The 20,446-nt window shown below is 29.1% G+C and overlaps 2 long non-coding RNA genes across 2 annotated transcripts in view; both read right to left on the bottom strand.

Moving 5' to 3' along the window:
- The window catches only part of LOC107438359 (uncharacterized), an 8,449-nt gene extending 4,929 nt beyond the window's left edge, over positions 1–3,520 (bottom strand). Inside the window, exon 1 of the long non-coding RNA XR_006225106.2 lies at positions 3,382–3,520. This is a non-coding gene — a long non-coding RNA (uncharacterized lncRNA). The remainder of the gene's footprint in view (positions 1–3,381) is intronic.
- Positions 3,521–14,155: 10,635 nt separating this feature from the next.
- LOC122269293 (uncharacterized) lies at positions 14,156–18,840 on the bottom strand. Its single transcript, XR_006225105.2, has 3 exons — positions 18,703–18,840; positions 17,387–17,404; positions 14,156–14,413 (listed from the first exon to the last, which is right to left on the bottom strand). It is a non-coding gene; the product is annotated as an uncharacterized lncRNA (long non-coding RNA).
- Positions 18,841–20,446: the final 1,606 nt, after the last annotated feature.

The raw sequence follows: 20,446 nt of genomic DNA, 5'->3' as shown, positions 1-20,446 counted from the left end.
TAGAGAAACAAGAATGGTAAAAGCAAATAGTCGTTATCAAGACACATCTATTGCTATAAATGCGATATTTCTGAATAAAGAATAATTATCCTAAGATAAAAATTATTCTTTATATGTGTCGATATCGCAAAAAACATATAGTTGAAAATTTATGAAACAAAAGTAAAAAGCAACCAAACTTACCGGCGTGTAGCAGAATGTGATTTTAGATTTAAAAGTATAATAAGTAAACAGTTAGTGAAATTAGCGAAGATAAGCGAAGATATATATATATATCTATATATATGAAGTATTTTCAATGATTTGCAAGAATTTGTAGTTTTTAGATACACCAAAATATAGAATACATTTATCTTCACGGAAGGAAGAAGATTAAATGTGAGCATTGAGATGAAGTGTCATCTGACAACTGTTGACAAAAGTGAAAAATTCATACTTTTTGAATTCGCTTAAATGTATCGCAACATTTTCGAATTCTTTTGAATCAATGTCCAAACCCAATCGGGATGGCACATGTTTCAGTTATATTTTCAATAAAGAGGTGCTCGATTATATTCAATTTTCACATTTTTCATTTCGATTCCATTATATCGGATCATCCAATTTCAATTTCATTACATCTTGCTATATATAAGAAACTTTAACAATGTCATAACTGTAGCTAAACTAAGGAATATTGTAGCGTTCATATAACGGCTATCGAAAAAATCTGCAATTGAATCGTAGAAAGCAATTAACTTGAAAAAAATCCGCTCATTGTACAAAATCGAATGCTCCATAAAACAAATATTGAAGAAATGCTATGACATAATGTATATTGTTTCATTTTTTTAAAAAATACCTTTCATAAAATGAACACAAGTATTTTAAAAAGATACAAATATTAAATACAAAAATAAAATTTTAACTTGCACACAATCAAATGTATACGAAATAAAATAAAAGTTGACCTGCTTTCTTCGAATTTTGTGGTCGACTTGCTTTAGACTTTCACTTAAATTCTAAATCCTCATTACAGTCAAATTTGAGTTGCATAAAATGGAGTTTGAGCATTTCCAACTTTATTCAGGTTAATAATGGTTACTACTTTTTCAGTAACTGAATATTCTAAATGTTTTGTTGGAAAAGAAAACTTTATGCGCCATTTAACTTGCATTAAATGGCCTTTTTTGCATGCTTTGATTGCATTGTACCAATCATATCGTGAATTTGTTTTTTGTATTTTCTTTCCTTTAGCATATGATTAAAGAATGGCAAAATCTGAATCGTTACGCAAATAAATATATTCACATACTAAAAACTTACCTAACTTTAGTGTTGATATTATTTTGTCTGGTGCAGGGTTTTGAATGAGTTATATTTCTTTTTACAAAAATCCTTCTTCTTCAAATATTTTTCCTAATTCTGTTTGTACTTTATTGAGCATGAAGTAATCTCTTGAGACTTACGTTAGTTACTCGATAAGCAAACACGTGGTTTATGTTTTGATAAAAAAAAAATTTATATCTTAATAAGATAAATTATGATCGTACATTTCGCTCATAATAAACTATGGATGTGTTTCGTATTGGAAAGACCATAGGCATTCAAAGTAAAAGCCTTTTCAAAGTAAGAAAATAAACCCCAAAATATTATCGATTGTTGCCACAGTTATATGACCACTATACAATTCAGCTTTCTAAATGATTTTACTTAACGATTTTAACCAGGTGAATTTTCTTGAATTTTTACTGGTAAAGAATCACAAACTTGGAATGAGAGCTTAGATAGATGTTTAAAATATCACTTAAATTTTCAGAATATAATACACTGAAATATTTTTCTTTCACAAATGTTCTTCCTTTTGACATTGCGTAATGTATTCTTCATAAATATTTTAAAATAAAAGCAAGACTTAAATTAAATAATGTCATCTTAGATTATAATCTCCGATTAAACTGGTAGTTATTTAGTTTTTTTTTTAGAACCAACTGTGATTTAGTGAGAAAATAAGGTTGCGTGCTATCAACTGCGTATTTTTATTAACTATATTCAAGCACAAGATAATGAAAATGACAATGAAAATATTTATCAAGTATTCTGTGATGGAATAAAAACTGTCGTTTAATGGCATTACTCTTTATCATTTTTTACATTTATTACAAACATAAAAAAATATAATTACGTCAAGTGCTTTAGCACTTAAATTCAATATTATTTTAAAACTGGAGTTAATCAATGTGTTCAGTGAGTGATTATTTAAAATTAAGGTTTAAAGTTGTTTTAAGGCGTTAAAGCTGACTTAAGATTTGTTTGAAGGTGACTTCAAAATGCAACTTCCCGAGATTTATAATTAAAGGCGTATAAAGTTGTTTCATTCGTATTTGAGGTTGTTTTAAAGTTGATAGAAATAACAGTAATAAGCTTAGACAGGTGTTTTAGGTATACTTGTTATTTTTTCCACACTTCAAACAAATAGCGATTTTTGTGACGTGAATAATTTCACGCGATTTCAAATAAAATTGTTGCTGATAGATTGGTATTATGAGGTATAAGATATAAATGAATTTAAATTTAAAGGTTTATTGATTAAGTTATTTGTGGGGCGAAACATAACCTCATTTTATACCTCTCAACCACAAAAGCATATTATTTTTTTGTAAGAGTTACCTGCAACTTTACTTTCGTTTGCCAAAGATTGTTTCTATTTTTTTATGCTATAAATCTTGATCATTGTTACAACTTTGGTGTTTACTTAGATTCAGAGATATCGAAAAATTTATATTCGATAAGAGTCTTGCAGCTGAACAAACCTCAGGAACTTGCTTTAAGACAGAGTGTATAATAAAGCAGTGGTTCCCAAAAGGTGTTCCGCGGAAGCTTGGGGCTCCGTGGAAAAGTTATAGAGGTTCTGGTCATAGAGTTAGGCCTTTTTTTTAACCAGAGTGGGAGTTTCAAAACTGTGACTGTTTTTTTATCAAATCAATAATTCCTTATTTATTTAATATTGATTCAGATAGTTTTAAAAAATATTTAATTAAAATGTTCGTGAGAATAAATTGCAAAGTTTAAAAAAAATATGCTTATTCTAATTAAAATGGAACATTTTATTAATTGAATAAGTTATAAAAAAGATGAAATTTACAAAAAATATTCTATAGTATTTCTTATCGAACTTTTCAATTTAATTTTTTTCGTAGAACTTTTCAATTCAATATTTCTTGATAAATATTTCCAACATTTACTGTTATTCTTTTACATTTTCATTTCAGCGAAAACCATAATTCATCATCATTTTTAGCATCTGCATATACCAAAAACTAATTCAGAGTCAAAAAACCAATTAGGTAGATAGATAGACAAAATTTCATTCAATTTTTTTTTCTATTTAAAGGAACTTACCAGCAACAATGACACACAATGCAACGACGACATAAGATATTAATTTCATTTTGTTTGGTTTTGGGTTCTGAGTGAAGTTGTAAGAGGACGGTTTTAAGTCTCATGTTCTTTATATAGTAGCTAAAAATCGGATTATAACATCTGCAGATAAGCAAATAAAAGTTAGATTTTATTCTAAAAGTGTTAATACGTTATGTGTTTCCATGCCAATTTATTGACATTGTTTGTAATAATCTATTTTTATATTATGTAATGTTTTTTATTAATCTTTTCTTCTGATAACTCCTTTATTCCTTGACATCTTCTATTGACTCAACAAAAGTATAAATTGTTATCCGATTTAACTTATATTCTACCCAATTGATAANATTAATTGAGACTCTAATTATCATTATTATTACAATTTTTACTCAAGTCATTCTCAAGTCCCAATTTTTTTATTAATTTCTCTATTCATCGTGAAAAGATCATTGGCATCTTTCTGTCGAACATTCTCATTGAACAGAAAAATCTCATTGTAGAACCAGTAATAAACAGTAAGAGGATCCAGATATATTTGGTACATATATTACATTTGTTATCCTTTCTTTTCATCCTTTCCTACTATTACCAGGATTTTGATATTAATTATAATTCAAATCTTATGATATTAATCATAATTTGATCTCATGATAATAATTATAATTCAACCTTATGATATTGATCTCATGATATAAATCTCATGATAAATTATGAATCTCATGCTAAAAATTATAATTCAATCATGATTATAATTATAATCATGATTGTATTAATTGAGACTCTAATTATCATTATTATTACAATTTTTTCTCAAGTCATTCTCAATTCATTACAATTTTTTCTCAAGTCATGATTGGCATCTTTCTGTCGAGCATTCTCATTGAACAGAAAAATCTCTTGGTAAAACCAATAATAAACAGTAAGAAGATCCAGATATATTTGGTACATATATTATATTTGTTATCCTTTCTCTTCATCCTTTCCTACTATTACCAGGATTTTCTTATTAATCACAATTCAAATCTCATGATATTAATCATAATTCGATCTCATGATAATAATTATAATTCAATCTTATGATATTAATCTCTTGATATAAATCTCATGATAAATCATAAATCCCATGCTATTAATTATAATTCAATCATTATTATAATTACAATCATGATTGTATTAATTGAGACTCTAATTATCATTATTATTGCAATTTTTACTCAAGTCTCTTTTTTTGTTAAATTTCTCCATTCATCATGAAAAGATGATTGACATCTTTCTGTCGAGCATTCTCATTGAACAGAAAAATCTCATGATAGAGCCATTAATAAACAGTAAGAAGATCCAAATATATTTGGTACATATATTATATTTGTTATCCTTTCTTTTCATCCTTTCCTACTATTATCAGGATTTTGATATTAATTATAATTTAAATCTCATGATATTAACAATAATTCAATCTCATGATAATAATTATAATTCAATCTTATGATACTAATCTCATGATATAAATCTCATGATAAATCATAAATCTCATGCTATTAATTATAATTCAATCATGATTATAATTATAATCATGATTGTACTAATTGAGACTCTAATTATCATTATTTTTAAAATTTTTATTCAAGTCATTCTCAAGTCTCATTTTTTTGTTAAATTTCTCTATTCATCATGAAAAGATGATTGACATCTTTCTGTCGAGCATTCTCATTGAACAGAAAAATCTCATGCTAGAACCATTAATAAACAGTAAAAAGATCCAGATATATTTGGTGCATATATTATATTTGTTATCCTTTCTTTTTATCCTTCTCTACTATTACCAGGATATTCATATTTTTTCTTCATTCGTTTTTTTTTTTTTGATGTATATTAATTATTATTCAAAAATAAAGGCATAGAACGCTATGTGATGTTCCTTTATTAATGTTACATAATTATTATGCATTCTTTTTATCCTTCTCTACTATTAATATGCTTTTAATATTAATTATAATTCAAAACTAAAGGCTTAGAACTCTAAGTTATGTTCCTTTACTATAAAATTACCAATTATAAGTAAATGACCAATCTTATTAGGCAAAATTTTATAATAAACATATTAATTATTGCTTTACAACTATCATACGGTAATTAAGCTCCATTTACTTTTATATCCAGTAAACTAATATTATCAAATAAAAGAAAATAAAAATTATAAATAAATGTTGGGAATTAACTTTTCGCTCTATTTCTAAAAATATTTGGAAAAAAACACTTATCAAAGACATTTACACTTTTAGTAACAAAACACTAAAAGGAATTTTTAAAAGAAAATGAAAGAAGTTACAATATAACTAACAAAAATTATTAGATTTAAATTTTATTCCTACTAAATCAGAATCTTAATCTGTGGATCGTTATTTGTTCTAATACAACACGCGTTTTGTGGATTTTTTGATTTAATTATTTTTAATTTTGGTTCTCAAGCAAATCATGCTTAAAAACGTTTTTTTTTTGCTTGAAGAAGTTGTTACATACTTAAAACATTGTGACTAAATGAAAATCTAAGACAAAATTTAAAAAAACTATGTAAATAAATAATAAAACTTGAAGTTAAACAAAGAAGATATTAGATAGGTAGTTTAAACTCATTTTACTCAAGTCAGTTTAAACTTATGATAGTTTAAACTTAATTTACTCAGCTTCAGGTTGACTTGCAACTCCTTACCCTCACAGAGAGCCCGAAGTGAAGGAGCTGCCTTTGTCCTCCGGGGGGCTGAAACTGAGATAGTAGGCTCTGTGCAGGAATGTTGTATGATGTGACGATCTTGTTGACTATTGGTCCATCAAATACGTTCTGAGGCTGGTCACCGAGTGAAAGTCTTCTCTCTTGTCTACTGGGCTCAACATATCTTCACAGTAGAACTAGTTGCCGACTACTGGCTGAAGTGACCATTTGGCTTCAGTAAACCTAAATTTTTTCATTGAGCCAAAATTAATCTATTCAAAAAAGTGTCCCTTTACAATCGCTTAGGTACACTCAAACAAATTCTGTTTATCTGTGTTTTATACTCCAAGAAGAATGAATTTCAACTCCATGTGGTGACATTATGCTATACTCAATCAGCTTAGCCACCACCTAGGTAGTTTTGGTTCTACCGTGAGATGGTGATCGGACCAGAAGAAAAAAGAGAGGTTGATAGACCAATAGTCGAGAAGACAGTCACATAATACGACACGCACGCATGCAGCCAACTATCTTATTGTCCGCCATTCGGACACAGACAGCACCTTCACTGCGGGCCAATCTATCGGTTCGTACCATACTAAGTATCTGGCTGAGGAACATTGCTATCACGTCACCTATTGCGAGTGCTACTATTGCCAACCACCGTCTCTTCAGTTTGGAGTTGTGTCACGATTGACAGGATTGAACTGAAACCAAAAGAAACCCTGTTTCCGTCACATTACCATTCTTCCTTGACTTCTTTGTTTCTCAGATTTGTCACCAATTGAGCATATATCTGAGATCACTTGGGACGGCAAGATGAACAGCCTCCAAGGTTAGTCAAATTAGAGCAACTGTGTAACGAGATGCATTATAAAGATCTTTTATGCCTCAAAGTCCGACCATATCGCATTGAAAATTCACGCTAGGAATGGCCCCACAGAATATTAAAACAGACGTTCATTCGTTTTGTTTCCGGCAAAATGATCTTTTTGCTTTGATTTTTTAAATCACTTACTAATGTAAACATTGTACTTACGTATGTAAAATTTCTTTTCATTCTGAAAACTCTTTCTTGGAATATGAATTTTTATGGTATTGAGCCTATATCCATAAAAAGGACGTAGTCATGCAATCCCTTTAACACTCATTTATCCTCTACTTTATGAAAAAGCACACGCAGTAAAAATCCCAAACGCCAAATAAATTTGAGGTCAGTATTTTAATATATATCATAACAGTAAACTTTGCTAAATTTATTTAAATTAGGAAGATCCTTTCCTCTCCTTTCAATCACTCCCGAACCCCTAAATTGATTTTGCAGTTTCTTTCCGATTGCTCTGCGACCCGCGATCGCTTATCAGCTATTCAGATGTCTTATCCAAGTATTCTTAAACCTCATACCTGGACAAAAATAGTTTAGAATTACAGCAGCATTCATATTGCAAACTAATACACAATTATATTCTTGAAATAATACACCCAGTTGCAAATATTTGAATTATCTCACAATGGCTAATTAACATATATAATGCAAATTAAAATAATCAAAATATGCTAAATAAAAAGTGCAGACTATATTTTAAGGTACGAAATAAAACACAAAAACGTACTTTCTCTGAATAAACATACCTTTTTTTCAAAGGATTCTGATTTCTGATTACACTTATAATCTTAAAAACCCCAAAATGAAGGAGGTAGAAGCAATCTGGGAAATAGGTCCTAATAGTTTCGCCAGGAGATCACTTCAAAGTTTGGGCCCCTTAATGTCAATTTTACATTTTGCGCCTTTCGCTGCACCCCGAAAACTTTTTAACAGAATTGAAAAACTTTTGCACACAATAGAAAGTTCGTTTATCCAGAGATAATAATTGCATGCGAAATATAACTTAAAGTAATTATTTGTTATTTTTTATCATTTTTTTTAATAATGGTGAAAAAAATTTAATTGTAACGTACACAATTTGGTTTCAAAATATACAACTTTTATAGCTTCATGTTAGAACATTTTTTGGTGTATTAATCGTAAAGAAATAGACGATTATCTTGATTTAAAAAAATAATTATTAGTAAATGAAAAGAAATAACCTAAGGAATACAGATTTCGAAGCTCAATCAGAAGAAATAAATAAAGTAATTTCACTCCTTAAAGAGAATTACAGCAATTCAAGTCAGAAGTTGTTTTAATCGCTGTTTCTTATTTTTTATATTTTTTTAAAAACCTATGAATGGTAAGATTTATACCCATCCGTCTATCTATCCTTCCGTCCAACCATCCATCCATCCATCCCCCCACACACCGGTCTGTCCGACCATCCATCCGCCTATCCATCCATCCATCTATCCACCCACCCATACATCCACCCAACCAACCACCTAGCCACCCAACCAACCAACTACTCTCATATCCACCCATCCACTCACCAACCGACCAACAAGTTTTTATACTACAAGTTTAATTGTCAATAATTCTTCAATAATTTGTCAAATCTAAAATTCTTTTATTCCGTCGTGCTTCTTATATATCTTTCTTTACACCTTCGTAATTTCAAGTTTCGAAGTTTTATAGATTTTGAGCAGCGTATCAAAATCTAAAGTAAAGCAAAACACTGAGAAAAAAATCACAAAGAAGAGCTTGAAATTGCAAATACTTTTAACCAAATTAGAATTTTTAAAAAAAAAGAACTCTGAAACAAAGGTGGCCTTTTCAGCACTCCGAATTTCAACTCTGTAGTTGCATTCCTAAGTGTGAATTGTCCGTATTGTATTTCTTCCAACATGTTAAACGGTTTTTAATTCTCAAACTAATTATAAAACAGTATTTCTTTTTTCATTGTAACCTTTGTACACTTTTTTTACAAGCCTTAGTATTTTCAAAATTCTAAATTTTAGTTTTTGAGCAGGAAAACAAAATGCAACTTTAAGTTGAACACCCTAAACAGCGACCCTTACGATTTTTATATATAGAGAGAAAAAGATTGAATTTATCTACAGGAAGCTTATCTCAATTGTATACCTGCAAGTGGCATCATCGTATGTAAATCCTGGAATTTGTCGATTAAGAAGCCAATTAGGTGTGACGCAGACGTGTGATGTCACTTCCTGGTATCCAATTAAATCTGATTTAAATCACATGGAATCACACTTCACTTCAGAGAGTTACAAGTTGCCAACGGCAAATAATATCATGCCCATGTTTGCCATTTACATCTGGCCTATAGGTAATTTACCCCTTAACAAATATACCTAAAACAAATTAACCCTTTTTTTCGAGGTTACGTCAGAGATTTATATACAGGTGATTATCAAAATAATGGAAACACTTGTGAATAAAAGGGACATTTAAGAATTCGCTTCATAAGCATTAAAATATAATCTTAGCTACCAGTTTTTTTTAATATAAAAAGTACATATATGAGAGAGCTTTAGCAGAGTAGTCTACATGAAGACACATTTCGGAGTTGAAGAATTGATTCCGAGATGTCAGGTTATGATCATCTTCGACGCTGATGTCATGCTGGTCTAGGATGCTGATAACTGATGCTGGTCATGCTCTACTGATGTCTTCTTCTCCCTTGCGATGCCGGTCATGCTGAATAAGATGCTGATTATCCTGAACGTTGCAAGGAGAGTGATGCAAGTTTTGATCTCGTCAGGTTCCTGAGTCGTGTGAGACAATACTAACAACTGACCATTTTGATGTCTGGATTTTGAGCCCGCCATTTTGTTTTTTCAAGTCATGCCGTATCATAAAACAGCTCGTGGTGGAAAGGTCTCGATCTCCGGTCATAATTCACCGTCGCATTACAAAGAATCCACGTCATTAGAAGAAATCATTGCTACCTGTGGGATTTCAAAAAGATATATTCCACCAGTTGAACATGAACATATTGACGATATTGTAGAGTTTTACACTCAGTTTGATACAGAGGAGCTGATTGGTTTAGATAAATTACTTAGCAAACTGCTCATTCAAATAAGATCAAGTTACCCTGGAGACTATGAATACTCATACTTCCTAAAACTGACAAATGCAGCTTATCACGTCAGATGGAAGAGGAAAAACTTTCAAGCGGAAGAAAACAAGGAGATGAATAAAAAATCCATTCAAGTCGAATCAATGATGACTGAAATTAATCCAAGCACTGAAGACATAACCATGGAAAATAAAGATGAAAACCTGAATACATCATCGAATACAGAAACTGACACGGACATCAATATTAACAATAGTACAGAACCACCTGCAAAGAAAAGAAAAAAGAAGAAGAGAAAGCAAAATGCAATCAAAAAAATTGAAGATAATTCTACACTCATGTCTACAAACAGCTGTCCTTCTTCTAGCCAACATAACTCAACAAATGACGTCACTATCTTGCCGTCAACAAAACCTAAGGAGGACACCGACGAAGTACGGGATCCGCCCAGCAAACCTGAAATAACACTGCAAGCCAGATTTATTAAGGTTTTGGTCCGGGGTCTGCCTGTGGACTTTGATACAGATGCCATCAATGCAGAATTACAGAAAAACAATATTGAAACCTTTAAAATAGTGCAGTTTAAGAAGAGAATGGGAGAGACCTGTCGGCTCCTTCCACTTTTTCTCATAATCCAAACATCAACGGCGAATCACAAAAGAATATTCGAAGTCAACAACATAAAGCAGATCCCGATCAAAATCGAACGATTTCGAGGAGGTCGAGGACCTATACAATGTTACAACTGCCAAAATTATGGACATACACAAAGCCACTGCAATGCACCTGCAAGGTGTGTAAAATGTGCTGAAAACCACAGGTCACATGAATGCAACAAAGACAGAACTACACCTCCAAAATGCTGTGATTGTTAGAAAAGCCACACAGCCAACTATGCTGGGTGCGAGACCTGTCCCAGCATTAGGAGCCCTCGAAAAACATCAAATTCGACGCCTAAACTCGCTCACCGATTAGTGTCACTAATCAAAGAATTACAGGAATTGCTCAAAAATGAAGAAGTGCTCCGCCTTCTGCGGAGAATCATCGGGGAGACATCTCAATCCCAGTGAGTTCTATTTTTATTTTCAAGACACTCAAGTTAAATTCACTGAACTTTTCACAGCAGACTTTTACTTAAGTTAAATTAAATTACATTAAGAATTTTTTTCTGATAATATAGCCAATTTATGCATGCATATATATCAACTTATGCATGTTAAATTCTTGTATTTAATGAGCAAAACTTCTCTGATAAAATATATTTACTGCATTTTCTCCAAATATGCTATTTTATCATGTATCAAGGTATGATTTATCTATATTCATCAATTATGCCTTTCATTTTTCAAAAATCAATTACTGTACAGATCAAATCATGTTTTTTCTTTATTTTTAATTCAAGTCTACAATCAATATTTCTAGTATAAGGTAAAAACGTCAATTGTCATATTAAATTTTTTCATTGTTTTATTATTTCACAAGCAAACAGCTTGATTTTTTTATGGCTACCTCAATGTATTCGAATGAACTTCAATGTATGTCATAATTAAATATGTGCTAGTTTAAATATAGAAATTTAATTAGTGAAATATGTATCAATTTTTGTTAATATTTATTTATGTCAACTTATGTATATATATGTCAAATTATGTTTATATTTATATATGTCAACTTAGATTCGATGAATCAGATATTCAAATGTTATATTTACTAAAGTAAAGTGCTTGTTTTTCTATTAGCTACCACATCGACTGCTAAATTCAAAATGTTATTACTATAAATTTTCTGTACATTTCTAGATGTATGGGATAGGGGCCGCAAAGTCGCCCAGATGCCCAATTTTTGTAAATAAAGTAAAGTAAGAGTAGTCTACGTTTTGATTTTTTCTCAGAAGCGTAAAATGTCAGACCTCACAGATTTTCAGAGAGGCCAAATTGTAGGAGCCCGACTAGTTGGAGCAACAGTAACCGAAACATCCCAGCTTTTAGGCGTTTCTAGAGGTACGGTGCCTAAAGTCATGACAGCATACGCACAGCGCGGAAAGACAAGCTCAACAAAGCAAAATAGTGGACGGAAGGAGAAGCTGAGTGAAAGAGACCGACGGGTATTGAAGCGGATTGTAATGTCTAAAAAGAAAACAATTGCAGGCCAAATTGACCACACAGTTCAATCAGCATCTGGATTCTCCAGTGTCAACAATTACGGTTAGGAGATACCTTCATAAAGAGAACATTTACGGCAGAACAGCAATTCCCAAGACTTCAAAATCTAGGGTGTTTCCATTATTTTGATAACCACCTGTATATAGACTGCGTTTTCATTTCTTTCAACTTTACTAAAGTTATTATTTTGTTTCACTTTATTTAATATAAATATGTATATTGTTAAGCCCTTATATCATTTTACTGTTACTTTTTCGTCCTGAGCGAGTAAAAAATTATTTTTTCCTAAGGCTCAACAACAATAAATCAGTATTGTAGCAATATTAAGAAAAGACTATTACTTTTGATCGAATAATCGAATTTTCACTCACTAAGATAGGATTAATGCGAGAGGCTTACTAATTAGTACAAATGAGATGTATTAAAAGTTACGAAATCAATCATAAAACAGACTTTTAACCTTAAAACGGAATAGGCACACCTTTTATTTTGATGCTATTAAATTTTTGATTCTCAAAATACTGTGAGTAGCCGCAGTCAGAAAAATATGGAAACCCTTTATTCTTTAAGCAAACATGTATCCTGGTGATTTATTCAGAGAAACAAGGATTTGTGACCTTCAAGATATATGTGGTCCTAGCTCGCACACTGTAAATATGGTCCCAATATTTTAGGCAGAATTACGTAAGGCGAACGTTCGTGCCCAATAATGTTAACTTACTATTTTCCGTTTTACATCATATCTCTTGACTCTTTTAAGCACACATTTATAAAACAAATATATCGTAAGACACTTTTTATGTAAAATTTAGCTTCTAAACTTTTTTATTCAATTGAATTTTGTCATTGTGTTATAAAAGTCGAAAGTATTTTGCATGGTTAGACAAATTGCATATTATTTTAAGCGACGCAATTTTAAATAAAAAATAATAATCCAAATCATACGAATTGTTTGGAAATAATGAACATTTAAAAAATATATATTTTTAAATTTCAATTTCCCAAGATGCATTCAACTTATTTTGTTCAAATTTTGGATTTTGTCAGTTACAATTCGGCAATGCAAGTTTATGTAAATATTTGTGTACCTTACTGGTCTAAACTCTTTCGGCCATTATTTAATTTTAAAATCCGGGAATAATTTGTTGACATTTACAGGACATGCTCATAATGTAAAACTGTTAGGCATATTATTTTCTCCCAAAAAATTTTTTCTTCATATTTTGGGATGTCAGAACTGAAGGTCATCGGTTATTTCATGAAAAACACACAGATTTATATAAGGCAAAATTTTTTGTGCCTAGACTGAACCATTGCATTGACTTTAATTTTGAGTACTACATCCGCACTAATTATTAGGACATAAGTACCTATAGGTGACCCTTGTCACAATGTTTAAAGTTCATTCAAAAATTTATAAAAATTTATAATATTTCTTTAAATTTTGACAGCCAAAATCTACTTGTACTAATAATGACCTGCAAAGTAATATATTTCGGTGAATGTATACTAGTTGGTTTTACCAAAAATAGAAGCAAGATATGTATGGTGAATCATTATTGTGACCTTAAAATTACTAAAAGTTGAAATTTTTAACTAGTCTTAAGAAGATTTGCATTTGTCCAAAGATAGTGAAAAAGAATAAAAGTTACTCGAAAAGATGTCTAAAAAAAGTATGGTAGAAACTAAATCATTTATCTATAATATTTTGTTCAACTTTTATGTAATACCTTAAACTTTGTAGCCCTTTCCTGAGTCATTAAATACGGAAACGATTACGGGAAAACTGGAAATTGTTTTAACGCTTATGACTCAGTTTTACTATGCATTACTGCTGCTCGCCCCCTCAGTCACTTTTTTTTATATGAAATAGTTAGTATAAAAAGGAATGCGACAAAATACAATTTCTTTAGTTCATCATCAGTAATTTATTAAGCATATATTGTACATGTTCAGATTGAAAGAATACTTTTCATGTAATAAAATTTGAGAAAAAAAAATAAAATGAAAATAATTAATATTCGAAAAATTAGTGCTTAATTACACAATTCAGAAGCTTGCTTGATTTGCTTGCTTGAAATCATTTGTGCTTGTTATCATAACGGCTTAACCTGCTTGTTGTAGTAACATATTCATAAAGTCCTCAGTACTTTCACTAAGTCCTAAAAAAAGACAATATAGATAAGAAAAATGTTATAATTGACATTATAGTAAAAATATAAACAAAATATTCATTTTCATTTTTCTGTTTCTGTTATGTTTCAAAACTGTATAGATATAAAAGATTTGTACGATAAATAAAAGGCTGAATATTGTAAGTTTTCATTTACAAGATATAAAATATTATAAGAAAAATAAACTTCTTATTTTGCACTGCAGCCAGTTACCGTCCTAGGCCGTCTCAGATAGTTAAAGTCATCTAGATCTATTCGATGCTATATTTCTTCATTCATTAACTCCCAAGCCTTGTAACCCCTTTTCTATTCTATACAACCATCATGTTCTAGATCTTCCTCTTTTTTTCCCCCTCTGGTGTTTGGAAGGTTATTTTTTTTAACAGGATTTTCATTGCTATATTGAGAAATCTTGATCATTTTTACTTTGTTAGGTTCTTTGTATACTTATTGTAATTCAAGGTTCTAACGAATTCTCCAGGTTTCGGTTTTCTATTACTGCCCCAAGCATTTTTCTGAATTTTTTTTCTTATTATTCTCTTGTAAATAGTTCTTTTTTCTTATTTTTAGTTAAATGCCCAACTTCTAATCTGAAATAAATTGCGAATGTTTTTTTTACTTATTTTGACGTTATTTTTAATGGTTTACTCAAACAATAATGAGTGAAAATTAAAAAAAAAAAATGAATGCTTTGCTGCGTCTGCTTACAAAGTCAGGTATTTATTCTCAAAACAATTTCAAAATTGGCTTTCTATACAGTTACAAAAATACCTGGAGTATCTCGAAAGCCACCTCAGCAGCAACAATTTTTCCTGCTAAGTCTAGTAGCATGGAAGCAAGCATAACTCATATTTGGAGAAAAAAAATTATTGGAGATAGATTAAGTGCTTAAGCTAGTAATGCGATTAGTCCCCTTGTTTTCCTAAACTATAGAGTTTGCGACCTCGTGTTCTTATGCGATATTTTATTAATCCAGTCAAGATATTTCCAAATATCGAATTCTACACACTTAATTATTCCTGGTACATTAAATTACATTAGTAAGTTTTGAAACTAGTTTTGTTTCAGATCAGTAAATTGGAAATTTTTCTCAGATTTCTTTGAGCTCAACCTGTTTAATTAATTTAATGTTCAATCAAATTATTTCCAAGTAAAAACCATTCTAATAATCCCAATCCATATCAACCGGTCACGGGAAACCAGAAAGTAACATACAGGAAAATTATTTAAGTATAACATGCTTTACAAATTTATGATGGAAAGTAAGACATAATTAAAATTGAACTTTAAAAAATTGACAGCAAAAACCTGATTCATTTAAAAATAAGAATATTATGAGAAAATATCCATATTTTACTGTGTTACAAAAATAATAAAATTTTTATTTTTAATCGAATATTTTAAAGCATATTAGCATATTTTAAAAATAATTTGGAATTTCAATATTTACTAGTTTTTTTTTTACTTTATATGTATACCAAGAAAGAGACAGAGATTTCACAAAATAGAAACATATAAACGTGAAAGGAAAACGGATACCATGTACTTATGAATATCTTTCAAAAATGATTTAAATGTATTTCCGTAATTTATTTTCTAGATTACCATATTATCAAAAATATTGAAACGTAAAAGAGAGTGATGCATTTTAAAGCATCTTCAGACTGAAACTAAGAACCGCATTTGGTTTGTCTGTTACCTTGAATTGCACCAAAAACTGAATTTACCTATAGTTTACCTATAGATTAGTAATAATATATTATGCTGGATATTTCTATGTTTATAATTAACAAAAGGTGTTTTTTTCTAATGAAACATTTCAATTCAATAATTTTATGGAAATTATTGACATTTATTGAACAGTACAAATTATTTAACGGAATATTGGAAAACTTTAACTGAATATTGGTTGTTGGTTAGTTAAACAATACTTAGCTACAGATTTTCCTGAATTGGATTTGCATATAGCAAAAATAATAAGCAAGACAATTAAAAGATTTTTATATTTATATATTCCTTTATAAATTTTGCAGTTTTATACTTTTATTTTATGATGTGTTTCTCATATGCAGATCCAATTCACTAAAATCCTCAACTAAAAGAGTTTGTGACTCACCAACAATCTCCTCTATATTCATTTAATGACTTATATTATAGTATGAATGTTCATAATTTCTATAAAAATCATTGACTTAAAGTGTTGTATTTAAAAGCGGATTGTTTATTAACTATAAACTCTGAAGTATTCAAAAATAATATATTACCTTTCGCAAATTCAGTTTTCTGTCCAATTAAAAGCAATCGATAAATCAAATGCTGTTCTTAACTTCAGTATGAACACATCTTAAAATTTATCTTACTACCTCCCATTTTGTGCTTCAATTTTGTATTTTTTAATCTGGCAACTTGATTACGACAATATTTTTAAACTATTTTTGTTAGATATTCGTAAGTACGTGACATTTGTAAGTACATGAAACGCTTTAAGTGTCCCTATTTTATATTTTACTTCATATATTTCTTAAATTTCTGTAATTTTTTTATTTGATAAAATTTTGTTTGTGAATCAATTTTCTTTTTTCTCTGTTTGCTGCTCTGCACCTTAGTGTATTGACATATTTTCTTTTGGCTATAGTAATACAATACCAGAAAGCACTATTTTTTGTGAATATATTCGTGTCAGCTATTTTTTTTAATACTTTTTTTGGCTTCTTAGTTTTTTTTTTAAATTTTTAATAAGTCGGAAATCCTGAGTTGGATCCTCCAAGTTCTCCCGATTTCTAACAAGACTTTAGAAGTATGTAAATCTGTATATAAGCTGTTTAAGGCTTAAGTTATTACTTATGGAATGTTTTGGAAGTTTCTAGAACATTCTCTTACGTCATGTATATAAGTTCANTATATATATATATCTTCGACCTTCGAAGAACCAAAGCAATTTAAAATATTCCTTATACTTACCATCACCTTGAGCCATTGCTGAGAAAAATAATAATAACAATTATTAAATCAAATTTATCCAGCATTTCTTTATTTTGAATTATTATATTTTGTTTTTTATTGAAATAAAATTATCATTCCTAGCTCTAACAATACAGTAAAATCTATGCTTTTACACTGATATCCATAAGATATTAAACGTATCATAAATATAAATATAATGTCCTAATAAACTCAAATGAGGTTTTTTCAAGTAGTAATTACTATAGAAATAATAAAATAATATTTACCGTATTTTTTTACAGTTGTATTTATTTAATTTAAGGGATTCGGAGAAAAAAATAATCATTGATGTCAAATAGTTTTTAGATAGGCATTCGTCATAAAAAATGAAGAATGCCCTTGTCGTCATAAGAGAGAACTATATATCAGCATCCTATAGACAAGTGTCGAATTCATTGTTTTTCGGAACACTCTGGTTTTTCTTCATAAGATTTAAAAGTTTTTTGAATATACGTTCTGACTCCATTAATTTGAAAAGATTTTTAACATGAATGTCTTGTTTATTTTTGATTTTGAGGTGACTGATTATATTTTACTCTTTCATGTTCCATTTCAATTATATTTTGTTCAATTCTATAAATTTTCTTTCATGATCTTCAGAAAAACTACTGCGATGCCGAAACTGCTGCTTAACCAATTAATTTTCCAATTCACTGCTAGATGATAATAGTTACTAAAGGAATTTGGAATTTTCTTTTGTTTTCGCTCTAAAGAAAAGTTTTTAATAGTCAGAAATAATTAATCAAATAGTCTTTAAAAGTCAAAAATCTTCAAAAAAAAATCTTTAAAAGTCACAATGGTATCAATATACTAGTCTATACTGATGCGAATTTCAAAAGCACCAAACTACATAAATGACCAGAATTGGCATAAGAGAAATAACAGGGAGATATTAGAGTACAATATTGAAATAAATACTTCAAAAAACAATTAAAAATACATTTTCTTGCTACTTTATCAACACTTTTGCGTGTTTGAACATGATTTTAATTTTCTGAGGGTTTTTTTTTTATTTTAGTCCATAACTTTAAAATTTCCAGTGGATTCAGAGAAATCAGAGTCTTTTTTCTATATAAGTTTTATAGCTTAGAAGCCAGTAAAAACTAAATCTATGATAAAGAACCCTTCATAGAACTACCTTCTTTTTTTTTCAATTTTAACAAATAGCTTTTCATTTGAAAAACTATTATCAGGTATTAATTTCACGTTCATATTACATAATATTGGTTAGATCTATTTGGTAAACAAAAAAAAATATTTAAAAAGAAACTTACCAGCAACAATGGCAGACAATGCAATGAAAGCGTAGAATATAAATTTCATTTCCTTTTATTTCAATACTGAGTGAAGTTTTGAAAGTACAGTTTTTTAAATCTTGTGTTCCTTATATAGTAGCTGAAAATGATATTGTTACACCTGTGGGGAAGTAAACAATAATTAGATTTGATTCTAAAAGATGTTAATACGAAACATGGTCCTTATCTTTAAGACAATTTAACAGCATTTTTTTTATTCCTTTCGTATCATATAAGCTTATTTCATTAATGTTTTTGATCAACAACTAATTTTTCTCTTATCATCCTCAAAATTGAGTACAATATATTTTTCAATTTCAAATATATTGTACTCAATTGACAAAGTAAATGAACGTAAAAAATAAAATTCTTAAATAAATTAAGTAGAAGGGGAGAGTCGGGTAGCCCTGCCCACTTAAAGAGTATTGCTTATATTTCTGTATAATATTGAGTAATAATCAATATTATTGTATGTTTCTATTATTTTACCATCTAATTAAATAATGCAAAAAGAATAAACCAAAAAAAGACTAGTTGAACTTAAAAAAATAGAAATTTAAAAAAACATGTTTTTCAGCTCTTTTCAAAATGCGTCGGGTTCCCCACCCAGTTACAAAAATTAAGTTCTTTGACTGTTTTTTCAGATGTAAATGAAAGTGACCAATGTATTGACAATAGGTAAACCTTATTTATCATTTTTATCACAAAATTATTTTATTTATTACATATTTATATACTTTTAGTGAATTCTATCATTTAATAACAACAAATGTCATACTTTTTATCATTATTAATGTATATTAATGTATTATAATATTAATATATATTTATATTAAATATTTAACGAAAATAATTTAATTTAAGTAACAATAATTAATAACAATAGTTGTTTTTCAATATAAACTTATTTGGTTGATCTCTTCTTATAAACTTAATATAAAATACTTCTTATAAAATTACAAATTCACTTTGTATTTTGATTGCATTCAAATGCTTCTGTAGATTGATTCGTTCACAAATAAGTGAAAATAAATAAGTAAGCAAATAGCTTATCATAATATTTATGATTTCTTGATATTAAATTTAATTTGGATATATCAATTACATTTTAAAAATATTTAATTTTTCATTTTTAAATATATAAATTTATGTTTCATATAATATTAAAACATATATTTGTTGTTAAAAATGCATATAACATTCAAATTTGAAGCAATAAAATAATAATCTTTGCAACCGTACATTTATCGACGAAATAAAATTGGGCGGTGATACCCGACATTCATGTGAGCGGGGCTACCCGAAATCCAATTTTTTTGTAAATTTGTAATTACTCGAACAATTTTTTACATACAAACTTCTTTCTTTGTGCAAATTAAACTTAAGACTACATACTTTAATGCTGTATGTATAGAAAAAATTATTTTTTTAGTATTAAAATGAAGTTTAATCGAAACATTCAACCAATTTTTCTTAATTTCATGACTACTGTATTCAACATATTTTCAAAACTATTGCTTACCATGTTAACAACTGCATAAATACATGAAACTTTGAAAAGAAACTTTTTTTAATACAACAATTAATATCCGATGGCCCATTGACTTGAAAAAATATTCTATACATATAAAATTGACTGTGGGCGGGGATACCCGACTCTCCCCTACCATTTTTATAAGTTTTAAATTTGCTCAACCACTTATGCTACCCAGTCTCATTTATG

Source organism: Parasteatoda tepidariorum, chromosome 7, assembly GCF_043381705.1.
Source record: "Parasteatoda tepidariorum isolate YZ-2023 chromosome 7, CAS_Ptep_4.0, whole genome shotgun sequence".
Lineage (NCBI taxonomy): Eukaryota > Metazoa > Arthropoda > Arachnida > Araneae > Theridiidae > Parasteatoda > Parasteatoda tepidariorum.
The sequence above is the reverse complement of the archived record's forward strand: the minus strand, read 5'-3'. Positions and strand labels throughout refer to the sequence as shown.